The sequence below is a fragment of the Crinia signifera genome, chromosome 6 (assembly GCF_055691185.1).
Source record: "Crinia signifera chromosome 6, ASM5569118v1, whole genome shotgun sequence".
Taxonomy (NCBI): domain Eukaryota; kingdom Metazoa; phylum Chordata; class Amphibia; order Anura; family Myobatrachidae; genus Crinia; species Crinia signifera.
Window position 1 is genome coordinate 56,147,972 of NC_139222.1, and position 13,015 is coordinate 56,160,986.

Here is a 13,015-nt window from a genome sequence, read left to right on the forward strand (position 1 = left end):
TATTAGCTTACCTGGTGATAGAAGTAGAAGAGGGCAAAAAAGTGCCTGTATCTCACCTACAGCCATACCACATTGGATAGGGCCAATCTCGTCTGATCTTGGAAGCTAAGCAGTGTTGGGCCTGGTTAGTACTTGGGTGGGAGACCACATGGGAACACCAGGTGCTGTATTTTTTTTCACATTACTGGCAAATTGTTTTTATTCTCTAGCTATTTAAATTGGAAACTTTTTCTTTTTATTGCCAGTACAGACATTTGGAAGAGGTCAAACAGACACAATAGCTATCACCTAAAGACTTACCACACTGTTTAGGCCCAATTCCAACTGCTTTTGGCAGCTAAACAGTGTTGAGCCTCTTTAGTAGTTTAATTTAAGACCCCCTGCTAATATCATGTCCTGTAGGTCTTTTTACATTACCAACACATGATTTTTTTCAGTAAGCCAATACAGTTAGGAAACTTTTTTTATTAGCTTACCTGGTGATAGAAGTAGAAGAGGGCAAAAAAGTGCCTGTATCTCACCTACAGCCATACCAAATTGGATAGGCCCAATCTCGTCTGATCTTGGAAGCTAAGCAGTGTTGGGCCTGGTTAGTACTTGGGTGGGAGACCACATAGGAACACCAGGTGCTGTAGGTTTTTTCACATTACAGGCAAATTGTTTTTATTCTCTAGCTATTTAAATTGGAAACTTTTTCTTTTTATTGCCAGTACAGACATTTGGAAGAGGTCAAACAGACACAATAGCCATCACCTAAAGACTTACCACACTGTTTAGGCCCAATTCCAACTGCTTTTGGCAGCTAAACAGTGTTGAGCCTGTTTAGTAGTTTAATTTAAGACCCCCTGCTAATATCATGTCCTGTAGGTCTTTTTACATTACCAACACATGATTTTTTTTAAGTAAGCCAATACAGTTAGGAAACTTTTTTATTAGCTTACCTGGTGATAGAAGTAGAAGAGGGCAAAAAAGTGCCTGTATCTCACCTACAGCCATACCACATTGGATAGGCCCAATTTCGTCTGATCTTGGAAGCTAAGCAGTGTTGGGCCTGGTTAGTACTTGGGTGGGAGACCACCTGGGAACACCAGGTGCTGTAGGTTTTTTCACATTACTGGCAAATTGTTTTTATTCTCTAGCTATTTAAATTGGAAACTTTTTCTTTTTATTGCCAGCACAGACATTTGGAAGAGGTCAAACAGACACAATAGCCATCACCTAAAGACTTACCACACTGTTTAGGCTCAATTCCAACTGCTTTTGGCAGCTAAACATTGTTGAGCCTCTTTTGTAGTTTAATTTAAGACCCCCTGCTAATATCATGTCCTGTAGGTCTTTTTACATTACCAACACATGATTTTTTTCAGTAAGCCAATACAGTTAGGAAACTTTTGTATTAGCTTACCTGGTGATAGAAGTAGAAGAGGGCAATAAAGTGCTTTTAACTCACCTACAGCCATACCACATTGGATAGGCCCAATCTCGTGTGATCTTGGAAGCTAAGCAGTGTTGGGCCTGGTTAGTACTTGGGTGGGAGACCACATGGGAACACCAAGTGCTGTAGGTTTTTTCACATTACTGGCAAATTGTTTTTATTCTCTAGCTATTTAAATTGGAAACTTTTTCTTTTTATTGCCAGCACAGACATTTGGAAGAGGTCAAACAGACACAATAGCCATCACCTAAAGACTTACCACACTGTTTAGGCCCAATTCCAACTGCTTTTGGCAGCTAAACAGTGTTGATCCTCTTTAGTAGTTTAATTTAAGACCCCCTGCTAATATCATGTCCTGTAGGTCTTTTTACATTACCAACACATGATTTTTTTCAGTAAGCCAATACAGTTAGGAAACTTTTGTATTAGCTTACCTGGTGATAGAAGTAGAAGAGGGCAAAAAAGTGCCTGTATCTCACTTACAGCCATACCACATTGGATAGGCCCAATCTCGTCTGATCTTGGAAGCTAAGCAGTGTTGGGCCTGGTTAGTACTTGGGTGGGAGACCACATGGGAACACCAGGTGCTGTAGGTTTTTTCACATTACAGGCAAATTGTTTTTATTCTCTAGCTATTTAAATTGGAAACTTTTTCTTTTTATTGCCAGCACAGACATTTGGAAGAGGTCAAACAGACACAATAGCCATCACCTAAAGACTTACCACACTGTTTAGGCCCAATTCCAACTGCTTTTGGCAGCTAAACAGTGTTGAGCCTCTTTAGTAGTTTAATTTAAGACCCCCTGCTAATATCATGTCCTGTAGGTCTTTTTACATTACCAACACATGATTTTTTTCAGTAAGCCAATACAGTTAGGAAACTTTTGTATTAGCTTACCTGGTGATAGAAGTAGAAGAGGGCAAAAAAGTGCCTGTATCTCACCTACAGCCATACCACATTGGATAGGCCCAATCTCGTCTGATCTTGGAAGCTAAGCAGTGTTGGGCCTGGTTAGTACTTGGGTGGGAGACCACATGGGAACACCAGGTGATGTAGGTTTTTTAACATTACTGGCAAATTGTTTTTATTCTCTAGCTATTTAAATTGGAAACTTTTGCTTTTTATTGCCAGTACAGACATTTGGAAGAGGTCAAACAGACACAATAGCCATCACCTAAAGACTTACCACACTGTTTAGGCTCAATTCCAACTGCTTTTGGCAGCTAAACAGTGTTGAGCCTCTTTTGTAGTTTAATTTAAGACCCCCTGCTAATATCATGTCCTGTAGGTCTTTTTACATTACCAACACATGATTTTTTTCAGTAAGCCAATACAGTTAGGAAACTTTTTTATTAGCTTACCTGGTGATAGAAGTAGAAAAGAGCAAATAAGTGCCTGTATCTCACCTACAGCCATACCACATTGGATAGGCCCAATCAAATCTGAACTTATAAGCTAAGCAGTGTTGGGCCTGGTTAGTGCTTGGGTGGGAGACCACATGGGAACACCAGGTGCTGTAGGTTTTTTCACATTACTGGCAAATTGTTTTTATTCTCTAGCTATTTATATTGGAAACTTTTTCATTTTATTGCCAGCACAGACATTTGGAAGAGGTCAAACAGACACAATAGCCATCACCTAAAGACTTACCACAATGTGTAGGCTCAATTCCAACTGCTTTTGGCAGCTAAACAGTGTTGAGCCTCTTTTGTAGTTTAATTTAAGACCCCCTGCTAATATCATGTCCTGTAGGTCTTTTTACATTACCAACACATGATTTTTTTCAGTAAGCCAATACAGTTAGGAAACTTTTGTATTAGCTTACCTGGTAATAGAAGTAGAAGAGGGCAAAAAAGTGGCTTTAACTCTCCTACAGCCATTGCACATTGGATAGGCCCAATCTCGTCTGATCTTGGAAGCTAAGCAGTGTTGGGCCTGGTTAGTACTTGGGTGGGAGACCACATGGGAACACCAGGTGCTGTAGGTTTTTTCACATTACTGGCAAATTGTTTTTATTCTCTAGCTATTTAAATTGGAAACTTTTTTCTTTTTATTGCCAGTACAGACATTTGGAAGAGGTCAAACAGACACAATAGCCATCACATAAAGACTTACCACACTGTTTAGGCCCAATTCCAACTGCTTTTGGCAGCTAAACAGTGTTGAGCCTGTTTAGTAGTTTAATTTAAGACCCCCTGCTAATATCATGTCCTGTAGGTCTTTTTACATTACCAACACATGATTTTTTTTAAGTAAGCCAATACAGTTAGGAAACTTTTTTATTAGCTTACCTGGTGTTAGAAGTAGAAGAGGGCAAAAAAGTGCCTGTATCTCACCTACAGCCGTACCACATTGGATAGGCCCAATCTCGTCTGATCTTGGAAGCTAAGCAGTGTTGGGCCTGGTTAGTACTTGGGTGGGAGACCACCTGGGAACACCAGGTGCTGTAGGTTTTTTTCACATTACTGGCAAATTATTTTTATTCTCTAGCTATTTAAATTGGAAACTTTTTCTTTTTATTGCCAGTACAGACATTTGGAAGAGGTCAAACAGACACAATAGCCATCACCTAAAGACTTACCACACTGTTTAGGCCCAATTCCAACTGTTTTTGGCAGCTAAACAGTGTTGAGCCTCTTTAGTAGTTTAATTTAAGACCCCTGCTAATATCATGTCCTGTAGGTCTTTTTACATTACCAACACATGATTTTTTTCAGTAAGCCAATACAGTTAGGAAACTTTTGTATTAGCTTACCTGGTGATAGAAGTAGAAGAGGGCAAAAAAGTGCCTGTATCTCACCTACAGCCATACCACATTGGATAGGCCCAATCTCGTCTGATCTTGGAAGCTAAGCAGTGTTGGGCCTGGTTAGTACTTGGGTGGGAGACCACATGGGAACACCAGGTGCTGTAGGTTTTTTCACATTACAGGCAAATTGTTTTTATTCTCTAGCTATTTAAATTGGAAACTTTTTCTTTTTATTGCCAGTACAGACATTTGGAAGAGGTCAAACAGACACAATAGCCATCACCTAAAGACTTACCACACTGTTTAGGCTCAATTCCAACTGCTTTTGGCAGCTAAACAGTGTTGAGCCTCTTTTGTAGTTTAATTTAAGACCCCCTGCTAATATCATGTCCTGTAGGTCTTTTTACTTTACCAACACATGATTTTTTTCAGTAAGCCAATACAGTTAGGAAACTTTTGTATTAGCTTACCTGGTGATAGAAGTAGAAGAGGGCAAAAAAGTGCCTGTATTTCACCTACAGCCATACCATGTTGGATAGGCCCAATATCGTCTGATCTTGGAAGCTAAGCAGTGTTGGGCCTGGTTAGTACTTGGGTGGGAGACCACCTGTGAACACCGGGTGCTGTAGGTTTTTTCACATTACTGGCAAATTGTTTTTATTCTCTAGCTATTTATATTGGAAACTTTTTCTTTTTATTGCCAGCACAGACATTTGGAAGAGGTCAAACAGACACACTAGCCATCACCTAAAGACTTACCACACTGTTTAGGCTCAATTCCAACTGCTTTTGGCAGCTAAACAGTGTTGAGCCTCTTTTGTAGTTTAATTTAAGACCCCCTGCTAATATCATGTCCTGTAGGTCTTTTTACATTACCAACACATGATTTTTTTCAGTAAGCCAATACAGTTAGGAAACTTTTGTATTAGCTTACCTGGTGATAGAAGTAGAAGAGGGCAAAAAAGTGGCTTTTACTCACCTACAGCCGTACCACATTGGATAGCCCCAATCTCGTCTGATCTTGGAAGCTAAGCAGTGTTGGGCCTGGTTAGTACTTGGGTGGGAGACCACATGGGAACACCAGGTGCTGTAGGTTTTTTCACATTACTGGCAAATTGTTTTTATTCTCTAGCTATTTAAATAGGAAACTTTTTCTTTTTATTGCCAGCACAGACATTTGGAAGAGGTCAAACAGACACAATAGCCATCACCTAAAGACTTACCACACTGTTTAGGCCCAATTCCAACTGCTTTTGGCAGCTAAACAGTGTTGAGCCTCTTTAGTAGTTTAATTTAAGACCCCCTGCTAATATCATGTCCTGTAGGTCTTTTTACATTACCAACACATGATTTTTTTCAGTAAGCCAATACAGTTAGGAAACTTTTGTATTAGCTTACCTGGTGATAGAAGTAGAAGAGGGCAAAGAAGTGCCTGTATCTCACCTACAGCCATACCACATTGGATAGGCCCAATCTTGTCTGATCTTGGAAGCTAAGCAGTGTTGGGCCTGGTTAGTACTTGGGTGGGAGACCACATGGGAACACCAGGTGCTGTAGGTTTTTTCACATTACAGGCAAATTGTTTTTATTCTCTAGCTATTTAAATTGGAAACTTTTTCTTTTTATTGCCAGTACAGACATTTGGAAGAGGTCAAACAGACACAATAGCCATCACCTAAAGACTTACCACACTGTTTAGACCCAATTCCAACTGCTTTTGGCAGCTAAACAGTGTTGAGCCTCTTTAGTAGTTTAATTTAAGACCCCTGCTAATATCATGTCCTGTAGGTCTTTTTACATTACCAACACATGATTTTTTTCAGTAAGCCAATACAGTTAGGAAACTTTTTTATTAGCTTACCTGGTGATAGAAGTAGAAGAGGGCAAAAAAGTGCCTGTATCTCACCTACAGCCATACCACATTGGATAGGCCCAATCTCGTCTGATCTTGGAAGCTAAGCAGTGTTGGGCCTGGTTAGTACTTGGGTGGGAGACTACATGGGAACACCAGGTGCTGTAGGTTTTTTCACATTACAGGCAAATTGTTTTTATTCTCTAGCTATTTAAATTGGAAACTTTTTCTTTTTATTGCCAGTACAGACATGTGGAAGAGGTCAAACAGACACAATAGCCATCACCTAAAGACTTACCACACTGTTTAGGCCCAATTCCAACTGCTTTTGGCAGCTAAACAGTGTTGAGCCTCTTTAGTAGTTTAATTTAAGACCCCCTGCTAATATCATGTCCTGTAGGTCTTTTTACATTACCAACACATGATATTTTTCATTAAGCCAATACAGTTAGGAAACTTTTTTATTAGCTTACCTGGTGATAGAAGTAGAAGAGGGCAAAAAAGTGCCTGTATCTCACCTACAGACATACCACATTGGATAGGCCTAATCTTGTCTGATCTTGGAAGCTAAGCAGTGTTGGGCCTGGTTAGTACTTGGGTGGGAGACCACATGGGAACACCAGGTGCTGTAGGTTTTTTCACATTACAGGCAAATTGTTTTTATTCTCTAGCTATTTAAATTGGAAACTTTTTCTTTTTATTGCCAGTACAGACATTTGGAAGAGGTCAAACAGACACAATAGCCATCACCTAAAGACTTACCACACTGTTTAGGCCCAATTCCAACTGCTTTTGGCAGCTAAACAGTGTTGAGCCTCTTTAGTAGTTTAATTTAAGACCCCTGCTAATATCATGTCCTGTAGGTCTTTTTACATTACCAACACATGATTTTTTTCAGTAAGCCAATACAGTTAGGAAACTTTTGTATTAGCTTACCTGGTGATAGAAGTAGAAGAGGGCAAAAAAGTGCCTGTATCTCACCTACAGCCATACCACATTGGATAGGCCCAATCTCGTCCGATCTTGGAAGCTAAGCAGTGTTGGGCCTGGTTAGTACTTGGGTGGGAGACCACATGGGAACACCAGGTGCTGTAGGTTTTTTCACATTACAGGCAAATTGTTTTTATTCTCTAGCTATTTAAATTGGAAACTTTTTCTTTTTATTGCCAGTACAGACATTTGGAAGAGGTCAAACAGACACAATAGCCATCACCTAAAGACTTACCACACTGTTTAGGCCCAATTCCAACTGCTTTTGGCAGCTAAACAGTGTTGAGCCTCTTTAGTAGTTTAATTTAAGACCCCTGCTAATATCATGTCCTGTAGGTCTTTTTACATTACCAACACATGATTTTTTTCAGTAAGCCAATACAGTTAGGAAACTTTTTTATTAGCTTACCTGGTGATAGAAGTAGAAAAGGGCAAATAAGTGCCTGTATCTCACCTACAGCCATACCACATTGGATAGGCCCAATCAAATCTGAACTTATAAGCTAAGCAGTGTTGGGCCTGGTTAGTGCTTGGGTGGGAGACCACATGGGAACACCAGGTGCTGTAGGTTTTTTCACATTACTGGCAAATTGTTTTTATTCTCTAGCTATTTATATTGGAAACTTTTTCATTTTATTGCCAGCACAGACATTTGGAAGAGGTCAAACAGACACAATAGCCATCACCTAAATACTTACCACAATGTTTAGGCTCAATTCCAACTGCTTTTGGCAGCTAAACAGTGTTGAGCCTCTTTTGTAGTTTAATTTAAGACCCCCTGCTAATATCATGTCCTGTAGGTCTTTTTACATTACCAACACATGATTTTTTTCAGTAAGCCAATACAGTTAGGAAACTTTTGTATTAGCTTACCTGGTAATAGAAGTAGAAGAGGGCAAAAAAGTGTCTTTAACTCTCCTACAGCCATTCCACATTGGATAGGCCCAATCTCGTCTGATCTTGGAAGCTAAGCAGTGTTGGGCCTGGTTAGTACTTGGGTGGGAGACCACATGGGAACACCAGGTGCTGTAGGTTTTTTCACATTACAGGCAAATTGTTTTTATTCTCTAGCTATTTAAATTGGAAACTTTTTTCTTTTTATTGCCAGTACAGACATTTGGAAGAGGTCAAACAGACACAATAGCCATCACATAAAGACTTACCACACTGTTTAGGCCCAATTCCAACTGCTTTTGGCAGCTAAACAGTGTTGAGCCTGTTTAGTAGTTTAATTTAAGACCCCCTGCTAATATCATGTCCTGTAGGTCTTTTTACATTACCAACACATGATTTTTTTTAAGTAAGCCAATACAGTTAGGAAACTTTTTTATTAGCTTACCTGGTGTTAGAAGTAGAAGAGGGCAAAAAAGTGCCTGTATCTCACCTACAGCCGTACCACATTGGATAGGCCCAATCTCGTCTGATCTTGGAAGCTAAGCAGTGTTGGGCCTGGTTAGTACTTGGGTGGGAGACCACCTGGGAACACCAGGTGCTGTAGGTTTTTTTCACATTACTGGCAAATTATTTTTATTCTCTAGCTATTTAAATTGGAAACTTTTTATTTTTATTGCCAGCACAGACATTTGGAAGAGGTCAAACAGACACAATAGCCATCACCTAAAGACTTACCACACTGTTTAGGCTCAATTCCAACTGCTTTTGGCAGCTAAACAGTGTTGAGCCTCTTTTGTAGTTTAATTTAAGACCCCCTGCTAATATCATGTCCTGTAGGTCTTTTTACTTTACCAACACATGATTTTTTTCAGTAAGCCAATACAGTTAGGAAACTTTTGTATTAGCTTACCTGGTGATAGAAGTAGAAGAGGGCAAAAAAGTGCCTGTATTTCACCTACAGCCATACCACGTTGGATAGGCCCAATATCGTCTGATCTTGGAAGCTAAGCAGTGTTGGGCCTGGTTAGTACTTGGGTGGGAGACCACCTGGGAACACCAGGTGCTGTAGGTTTTTTCACATTACTGGCAAATTGTTTTTATTCTCTAGCTATTTATATTGGAAACTTTTTCTTTTTATTGCCAGCACAGACATTTGGAAGAGGTCAAACAGACACACTAGCCATCACCTAAAGACTTACCACACTGTTTAGGCTCAATTCCAACTGCTTTTGGCAGCTAAACAGTGTTGAGCCTCTTTTGTAGTTTAATTTAAGACCCCCTGCTAATATCATGTCCTGTAGGTCTTTTTACATTACCAACACATGATTTTTTTCAGTAAGCCAATACAGTTAGGAAACTTTTGTATTAGCTTACCTGGTGATAGAAGTAGAAGAGGGCAAAAAAGTGGCTTTTACTCACCTACAGCCGGACCACATTGGATAGCCCCAATCTCGTCTGATCTTGGAAGCTAAGCAGTGTTGGGCCTGGTTAGTACTTGGGTGGGAGACCACATGGGAACACCAGGTGCTGTAGGTTTTTTCACATTACTGGCAAATTGTTTTTATTCTCTAGCTATTTAAATAGGAAACTTTTTCTTTTTATTGCCAGCACAGACATTTGGAAGAGGTCAAACAGACACAATAGCCATCACCTAAAGACTTACCACACTGTTTAGGCCCAATTCCAACTGCTTTTGGCAGCTAAACAGTGTTGAGCCTCTTTAGTGGTTTAATTTAAGACCCCCTGCTAATATCATGTCCTGTAGGTCTTTTTACATTACCAACACATGATTTTTTTCAGTAAGCCAATACAGTTAGGAAACTTTTGTATTAGCTTACCTGGTGATAGAAGTAGAAGAGGGCAAAAAAGTGCCTGTATCTCACCTACAGCCATACCACATTGGATAGGCCCAATCTTGTCTGATCTTGGAAGCTAAGCAGTGTTGGGCCTGGTTAGTACTTGGGTGGGAGACCACATGGGAACACCAGGTGCTGTAGGTTTTTTCACATTACAGGCAAATTGTTTTTATTCTCTAGCTATTTAAATTGGAAACTTTTTCTTTTTATTGCCAGTACAGACATTTGGAAGAGGTCAAACAGACACAATAGCCATCACCTAAAGACTTACCACACTGTTTAGACCCAATTCCAACTGCTTTTGGCAGCTAAACAGTGTTGAGCCTCTTTAGTAGTTTAATTTAAGACCCCTGCTAATATCATGTCCTGTAGGTCTTTTTACATTACCAACACATGATTTTTTTCAGTAAGCCAATACAGTTAGGAAACTTTTTTATTAGCTTACCTGGTGATAGAAGTAGAAGAGGGCAAAAAAGTGCCTGTATCTCACCTACAGCCATACCACATTGGATAGGCCCAATCTCGTCTGATCTTGGAAGCTAAGCAGTGTTGGGCCTGGTTAGTACTTGGGTGGGAGACTACATGGGAACACCAGGTGCTGTAGGTTTTTTCACATTACAGGCAAATTGTTTTTATTCTCTAGCTATTTAAATTGGAAACTTTTTCTTTTTATTGCCAGTACAGACATGTGGAAGAGGTCAAACAGACACAATAGCCATCACCTAAAGACTTACCACACTGTTTAGGCCCAATTCCAACTGCTTTTGGCAGCTAAACAGTGTTGAGCCTCTTTAGTAGTTTAATTTAAGACCCCCTGCTAATATCATGTCCTGTAGGTCTTTTTACATTACCAACACATGATATTTTTCATTAAGCCAATACAGTTAGGAAACTTTTTTATTAGCTTACCTGGTGATAGAAGTAGAAGAGGGCAAAAAAGTGCCTGTATCTCACTTATAGACATACCACATTGGATAGGCCCAATCTTGTCTGATCTTGGAAGCTAAGCAGTGTTGGGCCTGGTTAGTGCTTGGGTGGGAGACCACATGGGAACACCAGGTGCTGTAGGTTTTTTCACATTACTGGCAAATTGTTTTTATTCTCTAGCTATTTATATTGGAAACTTTTTCATTTTATTGCCAGCACAGACATTTGGAAGAGGTCAAACAGACACAATAGCCATCACCTAAAGACTTACCACAATGTTTAGGCTCAATTCCAACTGCTTTTGGCAGCTAAACAGTGTTGAGCCTCTTTTGTAGTTTAATTTAAGACCCCCTGCTAATATCATGTCCTGTAGGTCTTTTTACATTACCAACACATGATTTTTTTCAGTAAGCCAATACAGTTAGGAAACTTTTGTATTAGCTTACCTGGTAATAGAAGTAGAAGAGGGCAAAAAAGTGGCTTTAACTCTCCTACAGCCATTCCACATTGGATAGGCCCAATCTCGTCTGATCTTGGAAGCTAAGCAGTGTTGGGCCTGGTTAGTACTTGGGTGGGAGACCACATGGGAACACCAGGTGCTGTAGGTTTTTTCACATTACAGGCAAATTGTTTTTATTCTCTAGCTATTTAAATTGGAAACTTTTTTCTTTTTATTGCCAGTACAGACATTTGGAAGAGGTCAAACAGACACAATAGCCATCACATAAAGACTTACCACACTATTTAGGCCCAATTCCAACTGCTTTTGGCAGCTAAACAGTGTTGAGCCTGTTTAGTAGTTTAATTTAAGACCCCCTGCTAATATCATGTCCTGTAGGTCTTTTTACATTACCAACACATGATTTTTTTTAAGTAAGCCAATACAGTTAGGAAACTTTTTTATTAGCTTACCTGGTGTTAGAAGTAGAAGAGGGCAAAAAAGTGCCTGTATCTCACCTACAGCCGTACCACATTGGATAGGCCCAATCTCGTCTGATCTTGGAAGCTAAGCAGTGTTGGGCCTGGTTAGTACTTGGGTGGGAGACCACCTGGGAACACCAGGTGCTGTAGGTTTTTTTCACATTACTGGCAAATTATTTTTATTCTCTAGCTATTTAAATTGGAAACTTTTTCTTTTTATTGCCAGCACAGACATTTGGAAGAGGTCAAACAGACACAATAGCCATCACCTAAAGACTTACCACACTGTTTAGGCTCAATTCCAACTGCTTTTGGCAGCTAAACAGTGTTGAGCCTCTTTTGTAGTTTAATTTAAGACCCCCTGCTAATATCATGTGCTGTAGGTCTTTTTACTTTACCAACACATGATTTTTTTCAGTAAGCCAATACAGTTAGGAAACTTTTGTATTAGCTTACCTGGTGATAGAAGTAGAAGAGGGCAAAAAAGTGCCTGTATTTCACCTACAGCCATACCATGTTGGATAGGCCCAATATCGTCTGATCTTGGAAGCTAAGCAGTGTTGGGCCTGGTTAGTACTTGGGTGGGAGACCACCTGGGAACACCAGGTGCTGTAGGTTTTTTCACATTACTGGCAAATTGTTTTTATTCTCTAGCTATTTATATTGGAAACTTTTTCTTTTTATTGCCAGCACAGACATTTGGAAGAGGTCAAACAGACACACTAGCCATCACCTAAAGACTTACCACACTGTTTAGGCTCAATTCCAACTGCTTTTGGCAGCTTAACAGTGTTGAGCCTCTTTTGTAGTTTAATTTAAGACCCCCTGCTAATATCATGTCCTGTAGGTCTTTTTACATTACCAACACATGATTTTTTTCAGTAAGCCAATACAGTTAGGAAACTTTTGTATTAGCTTACCTGGTGATAGAAGTAAAAGAGGGCAAAAAAGTGGCTTTTACTCACCTACAGCCGTACCACATTGGATAGCCCCAATCTCGTCTGATCTTGGAAGCTAAGCAGTGTTGGGCCTGGTTAGTACTTGGGTGGGAGACCACATGGGAACACCAGGTGCTGTAGGTTTTTTCACATTACTGGCAAATTGTTTTTATTCTCTAGCTATTTAAATAGGAAACTTTTTCTTTTTATTGCCAGCACAGACATTTGGAAGAGGTCAAACAGACACAATAGCCATCACCTAAAGACTTACCACACTGTTTAGGCCCAATTCCAACTGCTTTTGGCAGCTAAACAGTGTTGAGCCTCTTTAGTAGTTTAATTTAAGACCCCCTGCTAATATCATGTCCTGTAGGTCTTTTTACATTACCAACACATGATTTTTTTCAGTAAGCCAATACAGTTAGGAAACTTTTTTATTAGCTTACCTGGTG

At 39.8% G+C, this 13,015-nt stretch overlaps 20 non-coding genes and 8 pseudogenes across 20 annotated transcripts; all 28 read left to right on the forward strand.

Annotated features, from left to right (window-relative positions):
- The first annotated feature begins 54 nt into the window (after positions 1-54).
- Positions 55-173, forward strand: LOC146010759 (5S ribosomal RNA; annotated as a pseudogene).
- A 346-nt stretch (positions 174-519) lies between these two features.
- LOC146017172 (5S ribosomal RNA) lies at positions 520-638 on the forward strand. The gene has a single exon (XR_014450045.1). It is a non-coding gene; the product is annotated as a 5S ribosomal RNA (ribosomal RNA).
- Positions 639-984: 346 nt separating this feature from the next.
- LOC146014647 (5S ribosomal RNA) lies at positions 985-1,103 on the forward strand. The gene has a single exon (XR_014447595.1). It is a non-coding gene; the product is annotated as a 5S ribosomal RNA (ribosomal RNA).
- A 345-nt stretch (positions 1,104-1,448) lies between these two features.
- LOC146017361 (5S ribosomal RNA) lies at positions 1,449-1,567 on the forward strand. Its single transcript, XR_014450236.1, has one exon. It is a non-coding gene; the product is annotated as a 5S ribosomal RNA (ribosomal RNA).
- Positions 1,568-1,912: 345 nt separating this feature from the next.
- On the forward strand, positions 1,913-2,031 carry LOC146014363 (5S ribosomal RNA). The gene has a single exon (XR_014447313.1). It is a non-coding gene; the product is annotated as a 5S ribosomal RNA (ribosomal RNA).
- A 345-nt stretch (positions 2,032-2,376) lies between these two features.
- On the forward strand, positions 2,377-2,495 carry LOC146016116 (5S ribosomal RNA). Its single transcript, XR_014449017.1, has one exon. It is a non-coding gene; the product is annotated as a 5S ribosomal RNA (ribosomal RNA).
- A 345-nt stretch (positions 2,496-2,840) lies between these two features.
- LOC146011426 (5S ribosomal RNA) lies at positions 2,841-2,959 on the forward strand (annotated as a pseudogene).
- A 345-nt stretch (positions 2,960-3,304) lies between these two features.
- LOC146010760 (5S ribosomal RNA) lies at positions 3,305-3,423 on the forward strand (annotated as a pseudogene).
- Positions 3,424-3,770: 347 nt separating this feature from the next.
- Positions 3,771-3,889, forward strand: LOC146014754 (5S ribosomal RNA). The gene has a single exon (XR_014447698.1). It is a non-coding gene; the product is annotated as a 5S ribosomal RNA (ribosomal RNA).
- Positions 3,890-4,234: 345 nt separating this feature from the next.
- Positions 4,235-4,353, forward strand: LOC146011923 (5S ribosomal RNA). The gene has a single exon (XR_014445103.1). It is a non-coding gene; the product is annotated as a 5S ribosomal RNA (ribosomal RNA).
- A 345-nt stretch (positions 4,354-4,698) lies between these two features.
- On the forward strand, positions 4,699-4,817 carry LOC146011213 (5S ribosomal RNA; annotated as a pseudogene).
- A 345-nt stretch (positions 4,818-5,162) lies between these two features.
- On the forward strand, positions 5,163-5,281 carry LOC146015976 (5S ribosomal RNA). The gene has a single exon (XR_014448882.1). It is a non-coding gene; the product is annotated as a 5S ribosomal RNA (ribosomal RNA).
- A 345-nt stretch (positions 5,282-5,626) lies between these two features.
- Positions 5,627-5,745, forward strand: LOC146015855 (5S ribosomal RNA). The gene has a single exon (XR_014448763.1). It is a non-coding gene; the product is annotated as a 5S ribosomal RNA (ribosomal RNA).
- A 344-nt stretch (positions 5,746-6,089) lies between these two features.
- Positions 6,090-6,208, forward strand: LOC146015272 (5S ribosomal RNA). Its single transcript, XR_014448198.1, has one exon. It is a non-coding gene; the product is annotated as a 5S ribosomal RNA (ribosomal RNA).
- Positions 6,209-6,553: 345 nt separating this feature from the next.
- LOC146010978 (5S ribosomal RNA) lies at positions 6,554-6,672 on the forward strand (annotated as a pseudogene).
- Positions 6,673-7,016: 344 nt separating this feature from the next.
- LOC146013475 (5S ribosomal RNA) lies at positions 7,017-7,135 on the forward strand. Its single transcript, XR_014446450.1, has one exon. It is a non-coding gene; the product is annotated as a 5S ribosomal RNA (ribosomal RNA).
- Positions 7,136-7,479: 344 nt separating this feature from the next.
- On the forward strand, positions 7,480-7,598 carry LOC146011427 (5S ribosomal RNA; annotated as a pseudogene).
- A 345-nt stretch (positions 7,599-7,943) lies between these two features.
- On the forward strand, positions 7,944-8,062 carry LOC146016344 (5S ribosomal RNA). The gene has a single exon (XR_014449240.1). It is a non-coding gene; the product is annotated as a 5S ribosomal RNA (ribosomal RNA).
- Positions 8,063-8,409: 347 nt separating this feature from the next.
- On the forward strand, positions 8,410-8,528 carry LOC146014756 (5S ribosomal RNA). Its single transcript, XR_014447700.1, has one exon. It is a non-coding gene; the product is annotated as a 5S ribosomal RNA (ribosomal RNA).
- Positions 8,529-8,874: 346 nt separating this feature from the next.
- LOC146017411 (5S ribosomal RNA) lies at positions 8,875-8,993 on the forward strand. The gene has a single exon (XR_014450284.1). It is a non-coding gene; the product is annotated as a 5S ribosomal RNA (ribosomal RNA).
- Positions 8,994-9,338: 345 nt separating this feature from the next.
- Positions 9,339-9,457, forward strand: LOC146017418 (5S ribosomal RNA). The gene has a single exon (XR_014450291.1). It is a non-coding gene; the product is annotated as a 5S ribosomal RNA (ribosomal RNA).
- Positions 9,458-9,802: 345 nt separating this feature from the next.
- Positions 9,803-9,921, forward strand: LOC146015856 (5S ribosomal RNA). Its single transcript, XR_014448764.1, has one exon. It is a non-coding gene; the product is annotated as a 5S ribosomal RNA (ribosomal RNA).
- Positions 9,922-10,265: 344 nt separating this feature from the next.
- Positions 10,266-10,384, forward strand: LOC146015273 (5S ribosomal RNA). The gene has a single exon (XR_014448199.1). It is a non-coding gene; the product is annotated as a 5S ribosomal RNA (ribosomal RNA).
- Positions 10,385-10,729: 345 nt separating this feature from the next.
- Positions 10,730-10,848, forward strand: LOC146011388 (5S ribosomal RNA; annotated as a pseudogene).
- A 345-nt stretch (positions 10,849-11,193) lies between these two features.
- LOC146016345 (5S ribosomal RNA) lies at positions 11,194-11,312 on the forward strand. The gene has a single exon (XR_014449241.1). It is a non-coding gene; the product is annotated as a 5S ribosomal RNA (ribosomal RNA).
- Positions 11,313-11,659: 347 nt separating this feature from the next.
- LOC146014757 (5S ribosomal RNA) lies at positions 11,660-11,778 on the forward strand. The gene has a single exon (XR_014447701.1). It is a non-coding gene; the product is annotated as a 5S ribosomal RNA (ribosomal RNA).
- A 346-nt stretch (positions 11,779-12,124) lies between these two features.
- Positions 12,125-12,243, forward strand: LOC146010656 (5S ribosomal RNA; annotated as a pseudogene).
- Positions 12,244-12,588: 345 nt separating this feature from the next.
- On the forward strand, positions 12,589-12,707 carry LOC146015977 (5S ribosomal RNA). Its single transcript, XR_014448883.1, has one exon. It is a non-coding gene; the product is annotated as a 5S ribosomal RNA (ribosomal RNA).
- Positions 12,708-13,015: the final 308 nt, after the last annotated feature.